The sequence below is a fragment of the Mercenaria mercenaria genome, unplaced genomic scaffold (genome assembly GCF_021730395.1).
Source record: "Mercenaria mercenaria strain notata unplaced genomic scaffold, MADL_Memer_1 contig_1673, whole genome shotgun sequence".
NCBI lineage: Eukaryota > Metazoa > Mollusca > Bivalvia > Venerida > Veneridae > Mercenaria > Mercenaria mercenaria.
This window is the reverse complement of record NW_026459669.1, coordinates 1-7,306: the sequence shown is the minus strand read 5'-3', so window position 1 is coordinate 7,306 and position 7,306 is coordinate 1. Positions and strand designations below refer to the sequence as shown.

The following is a 7,306-nucleotide window of genomic DNA, read 5'->3' as shown; positions in this document are numbered from 1 at the left end:
TAGTTTACTGTGGCTATCCTTGGCTTGTGATGTACTAACATACTGGTCTGATTGGATACTGTCATATGTCAGTTTAATGGCTCAAACTACAAGGAAATATGTATTGTCAAACCATGTCTATCTGGTAAGAAATGACAGTTTCAAGTGCCGCACCCACAAGGTAGAATCTGACAATATTTGACTTTTATATGATATAAAATTAATAAATCCACTGGCTCAAACCTCAAGGAAATGTATTAACCAAAACAAATCTATATGATAGTAAATGACGGGTTCTGGCGCAAGCCACAAGGAATAATATAAATGAATATTCAAGATCAATGGCGGAAAGCCCAGTGTAGAATTCGACAAAATTCCACACTAATATGAAATAAAATCATTAGTTCAACTTGCTCAAACTTCGAGGAAATGTATAAAGTAATAGCATATTTATATCATAATTAATAGTTTCCACTGGCTCAAACTTCGGGACATTTTCTTAACTGCTTTTTTAAAATCGATTCGTATTATATTTAAAATGGCATAACTTTTCCTTATCTTTAAGATGTAGGGACATTGATATGTTCTTTGATGAAAGTGAATGAATATCGAAGAAAGCTGTTGAAGTGTTCGTTTTTTCAAATTTATTTGTCAGATAGTAAAGGCAATTAATAATCGAACTGACATGCATGTATATTCAAAGGGACATACACCTTTTAACAATTGACAGATAAGTCTAAAACATGTTTTGTACATTTACATATCATGTTTAAATACAGTATAAAAGTTTAATTTTATTTCTATATGGAGTAGGATATCGGTTTAAAGTAAGCTTCCAAATCTTACTTCTGCAGGGCATTTGCAAAAATATGTTTACAAATAACCCATATGCAAACTGGACTGCCTTACTATACAAACCATATAAAAATTTCAGATATTATATTGGCAACAAAAATGCTGTTAATTGGGAATTCCCAAAATAACTAGAGCTATCACTAAAGGTGATGAATGTACCCCCCGCATGCACTGACACAGTACATTGCAATTTGACGCACACAAGATTGCATAATTATGTGGACTGTATATATATATAGACTGTATGTATACAGTATAGTAACAAAAAACGAAGTCCCATAACTATGCAGAATATTTATCTAAAAGAATGTAACATGCACCATGCACAACTAGGGTTCAGGTACTGATCACTTGTGTGAAGTTTCATTAAATTGTGTGCAAGGGTTTGGTAGATTAGGCATGCACAAGATTGCATATGCAGACTGTATGTACATAGTATGTTAACAAGATACAAAGTCCCATAACTCTGCAATTTTTGTCACTGAAAGAACCTAACATGCCCCGTGCACAACTACTGTTGTTACTGATCACTTGTGTGAAGTTTCATTAAATTGTGTCAAGGAGATGAGGAAAGATGGTGCGCACAACATTGTGTCTATATATATAGTATAGTAACAAAAAAAAAAAGTCCCATAACTCTGCAAATTTTTTTTCTAAAAGAAGCTAACATGCCCCATGCACAACTACGTTGGTACTGATCACTTGTGTGAAGTTTCGTTAAACTGTGTCAAGGGGATGAGGAGAGATGGTGCGCACAAGATTGTGTCTATGTATATAGTATAGTAACAAAAAAAACAAAGTCCCATAACTCTGCAAATTTTTTTTCTAAAAGAACCTAACATGCCCCATGCACAACTACTGTTGGTACTGATCACTTGTGTGAAGTTTCATTAAATTGTGTCAAGGGGATGAGGAGAGATGGTGCGCACAAGATTGTGTCTATGTATATAGTATAGTAACAAAAAACAAAGTCCCATAACTCTGCAAATTTTTTTTCTAAAAGAACCTAACATGCCCCATGCACAACTACTGTTGGTACTGATCACTTGTGTGAAGTGTCATTAAATTCTGTCAAGGGGATAAGGAGAGATGGTGCGCACAAGATTGCGTCTACGGACAGACGGACAGACAGACGGACAGACAGACAGACAGACAACCTGAAACCAGTATACCCCCCCTTACAACTTTGCTGTCGGGGGGTACAATAAGAGTTAATCAGAAATGACTGCAATACATATAAAAAACTTTATATTAATATCAGCCGTGCAGAAAAGTTACAATCATATCCAATTCTAAACATTTATTTGAATATGAATTTAATCCAAGGAACACCCATGCAAATTGTCACGACAGTCCATGCAGTAGTTAAATGGTGCACTTGAAATGAGGGAATATAATTCTGCAATAACTTATTTCCAATCAACACACTTGCATGATCACGCACAATCATGAAGAACATATGGTGTAACATCTTTCAACTGCATGGTCACGTGAAATAAATCTTTCAACATATTAGACAATGTAGAGCAATTGTTACAGCAGGGAAATAAAAGTCCTGGGTACTTGACTTTAACGACCTCTAGTCGTATGAATTCAGATCAATATAGTGTCACAAATAACTTGTAATGGAGCAGATCATGCATTAATTCCTCTTGTGTAATTGGATGTACTTTTCTCTGTCGTTCATGATATCTGAATATAAATAAAAATGCACATTTCTTATATCTGAATAAAAATAAACATGCACATTTCTCACATAATCAGAATCACATAGAATATGTATATTCATAGAGATACATTTTTTCAAATTGATCACATTAATTGAATACGATAAACAGTGTGTACTAAAAGGGAATTGAAGTAAAAGATAAAAAAAATTTTTTTTTAATGTTTTCAGGTTTTACTTAGAAACTGACTGCACTTCAGGAAAGACATATATGTTTGATTTTGCTTATTTTTTGGATTTCTTTTTGTTTCTGGATTTAAAACCATTTCCACACAAGTATTTCAGTTATGTATCAGCAGAAACCAGTGTTTCTAGATTCTGTACCAGTACAAACCTTTTCTCCGCAAGTAACTTCCAAGTTACCCACAAGAATTATCAGAGGTTGAGGAAGAATGATTTCAGACACAATGTATTTTTTCAAATAGAGCATATGCCCAAGCCGGGAATCGAAGTCACGACCCTGCTCTCCATGTTAAGCAAAGTGGGAGGACTACATTTCTGCATGAGTTTTATAAATGTGGTTTACTTACAATTCAACAGAAGTGAATTGGATTTATTTGTAGTTTTCCCCTCTGTTTTCCGCAGCTCCACGTCCACATTTTCATATTCGTCACCTATGGCCTAACAATGGAACAAAACTTTAATATACAATCCAATGTTCATTTTTTAAAAATTTTTTTGGTCACTAATAACTGAACTTAACGCAATTTTTAAATTATATGGTAGTGCATTCCAAAATTATCATAATGTGCTCCATGTTAATATATGGTAACTTGTTCTAGAAAATGCAAATCTCCTAATGCTAAATACACAAAGAGGTGGAGGTATGTAAATGATTTATCTATCAAAATATTGAAATATTTATTGTAATTGTCTTATAAAATACAAATATGTCTTTGTTCAAGTCTAATAGACCTCTCACCTCCTGCATTATTGTTATCATTGCCTCCTTCACCATCACTTTATAAATATAGTTCTCCGATTGACTGAAACAAAGTAATGTTACATTTCTGTATATATTCATAAAAGAATATAACCTGAAAAGTAGATCCACAGAAAAGCACAAAGAACAAGGTAAACTGTGAAAACAGAAGACTTTATTTGATTGATTTTGTTCATGAGCAGTAATGAAAATTGCAATACTGCCAACACCCCCTATCACCCACTTAAGCGGTATTCAATCTTGAAATCTAAATGAGTTGAAATCAATGATCCCAAATGACCAGAAAATACAGCAACACTGAAATGAAGTTGGGGTGACTTTTTATGGCCACAACACAGCACTTAACACCCGCTGTTATGAAGTAAATGTAATAGGAAAAGTATATCTTTCTTTTTCTCATAAAATGCTGTAAAGTAATAAATTGTCACTTCAAGAAGTCTTTAAATAACACACTGAAATAAAGGTATTGCTGCGTTTTAATTAATAGTAATATTAAATAATAAATCTGCTTACCCTGTTTCCTCTTCGAAAAAAGATTTCAAATCCTCATTTGCAACAGACGGTATCACATAATGCACTGAATAGATTGAACTGGAACTGGAAAAAGAAAAAAAAAAACAATTTATCATTTCTCCGTGGCTGGCCATGTAAATCACACACACACGCACGCACGCACACACACACACACACACACACACACACACACATATATATATATAAATAATATTAAACATTATACTGACTGAAATTATTATTATAATCTAGAAACCTTTGACTGATTAACATACTGCTAAAATTCACTTCATACAAGATGAGTATTTAAAACACTGCAACATTTCTGGTGTAAAACACGATCAAATTTTAATCACCACCTGAACATAATCTTCAGTTATGAAGGAATGTAGTAATTTTAAGAAGAAGGATCTGTTGATTTGACAGCGATCGATCAAGTTGGCAAATGCTTTGAAATAAAGCAAGGCGCAAACACAAGCTAATTAGAGATTACAGATCCGTACCCCTAGACACTTCCATAAATATAATGTAACAGATCTATGCAAGTAAATATCTACACATCCAGAATCTGTTTTTTCTTCTTCTTAAACATTTGGCAGCTAATGACACTAAACTAAAGAAACAAAACACAAAATATGCAACATTCCAAACGAATTTCGTTCGAGATTTCCTAACAGAACATATATTTTGGACATGAAGCCAGTAGAGGCTTTTCAAATATTTTTTCTTAATCAGCTAAGTCAATTTTTCTGATATAAGTAGACCATACTCATGATAAAAGTAAGACACATGTCATGTATCGCAGCATAATTTTATCCGGAAATATGTTCTATCCAGCTGCTACTAAACTTTTCAAACATGGGGAACGGAATGTAAGTGATACTTCATAATAAAACGAAAAAATTCAAATACGAACCAATCTTTCCGAAATCCTTTGTAACCTTAGAAGAAGCATATCTGCTGTTGGTCTGCAACTCGTGTTGCCTTAAATTTTCGTATGCATCTTGCACATTACTATAAATTCCGCCATTTTTCAGGGGAAGTAATCCAGTTAGCTCAAAACAGAATTTGGTGGTACGAACCGTACCCGTTCACCGATAGCCATAATGCATGCGGTAGCCGTCTAGCCAAAAGGCGTGTCCCTTTTTTGAGTTTGGATCATCAGCTACATGTATTACGGACGCATGAAATCCGATCAATATCACTTTGACGCATTAAAACAGCGATAAAACCTGTTTTGCCGTTATTATTCCGGACCGCGTAATCGAAAAAAAAAATAAAAAAATTCGGAGATTTTTATGTACGTGCGGGCGGGTAATTTTTATTTTTTTTTCTCGGGAAGTTTTTAACAGTTAAAGTTACAGTATTAATTTTTCAAATTTTTATCAAAACTGGGTGGGGCATTTTTCAGGTCTTATCATTATATCGTCCTTTCTGTTGATTTAATTTCTATAATGGTTCTTGACTGGTCAAATTACGGAGGAGAATTTTTCCAGAAGGTGCGGTATGTTTAGGTTGTTGGAGGATGGTCATTATGTTTTGAATTCGAGTTTATTTTGTTAATAATGTCATTATATTGAAAATTATTGATTTCTTCGCATCGTATTTTTAACAATTATATGAAGAATACTAGTACATTTGATGGAGATATATTAGGCATTTCAAATAAGATAGGAAGTACTTAATAATGATTTAAGTCTTTGACACTAGCATTATGACAGAGGTAGATCGGGTTAGATTTGGATATGTTTTTCTTTGTGAACTTCAATTTAAAAGGAGAGTTTCCTCTAATCTCCTGCATTTTTTTAATTTTTGGATTAAAAAAAGTCCCGCGGTGCATATATGTCAGGTCAAATATATCGTATATGCTTCAGTAAGTTTTATGACCCCGTTTGACATCGTTGAGATCGCAATGCTACGGTCATAATCAGCAAAGCGGCCTGTGTTTAATCGTGTCGGTGGCATTGTAATTATACAATGTATAATATTTTCGCTGAGTAGAAACCCAGATGTTACTTTATGATGGAATATTAGTATTAAAATAAAAAACTGATCATTTTTTCTGTCAAAATGTCACAATATTTATTTTTTATTTATTTTCTAACCTCCCACGGGATTGTGCTCCCATTTAAAACAATGGGAGGTTTTCACCCGTGGGGTTTACGATTATTTTTTATTTCGCACAGTAATACATCTTTAAGTTAAATTTGAGTTGATATTGATAAAATTATAATTAATTAGCAAAAAGTGAAACATTAAATGCAATTTCAAAAATTCATCGAGTCTCCAGTGGGGGGTTTCCTCCCATAATGAAAATGGGAGTTTTTTTTTCAAAAGTCGTTTTTCAACGCGAAATCATGTCACAACAGTTTTTTATTGTATAAATTATTAATTTGAGTTAAAATATTTTGATTTGAAAATTTTAGAAAAAACCCACGGTTTTTTTCTCCCGTAATTGGTTAAGTGGGAGAAATCCACCCGTGGGACCTCCCATGGGTTAGCAAAAACCCCATGGGAGGAAAAAATACTCACATGGGAGGACCGACTTTGAAAACCTCCCATGAATTCATTCTTTAACATATAAAGAAGAAAACGACCAATTTTTACTCTATGGGATTAGAACTATCGTTTAATGTAAAAAAATCAGAGAAAGGTCAAAGGCAAAAGGTAGCTGAGTTTGCGAAAATTCCGGATTTGCAAACTAAATCCGGAGACTGTTTTACCCAAATCATATGAACAAGACACTAACAAAAAACCTGCAGGAACCTCTCATATTTATTGAAATCCGGACTAGACTAAACATTGTAACATTGTTTAATATGCATGTTTTTCACATTTAAGTGGTACTATAACAGGAATTGTATGAAACCAGTTCATAATGTAATGTAATGTAACAAAATGATCACTTCAAACTGAATGTATATAATAATTCATTAAAAATCACTCTTTATTGAATTTTCGGCCACCTGGCCTTTATCAAAACATGAAAAGTCATTGATACAGCTATGTAACATCCATTTTATAATACTTGTTTTGTCTCAATGAGATGATTGAGACAAAACAAGTATTATAAAATGGATGTTACATAGCTGTATCAATGACTTTTCATGTTTTGATAAAGGCCAGGTGGCCGAAAATTCAATAAAGAGTGATTTTTAATGAATTATTATATCTACTTCCATACGAAAGATCTTTGAATGACTATACTGAATGTATATATTTTCAAATGGTTATTTTGGGCCTTATAAATTAGACATGATAATATAATTTCCACAAACTATATAGCTTAC

At 33.2% G+C, this 7,306-nt stretch overlaps 1 long non-coding RNA gene across 1 annotated transcript; it reads right to left on the bottom strand.

The window, feature by feature from the left end:
• Positions 1-608: 608 nt before the first annotated feature.
• On the bottom strand, positions 609-5,019 carry LOC123538746 (uncharacterized). Its single transcript, XR_006683818.2, has 5 exons — positions 4,933-5,019; positions 4,017-4,100; positions 3,483-3,546; positions 3,091-3,181; positions 609-2,526 (listed from the first exon to the last, which is right to left on the bottom strand). It is a non-coding gene; the product is annotated as an uncharacterized LOC123538746 (long non-coding RNA).
• Between the last annotated feature and the right edge of the window lie 2,287 nt (positions 5,020-7,306).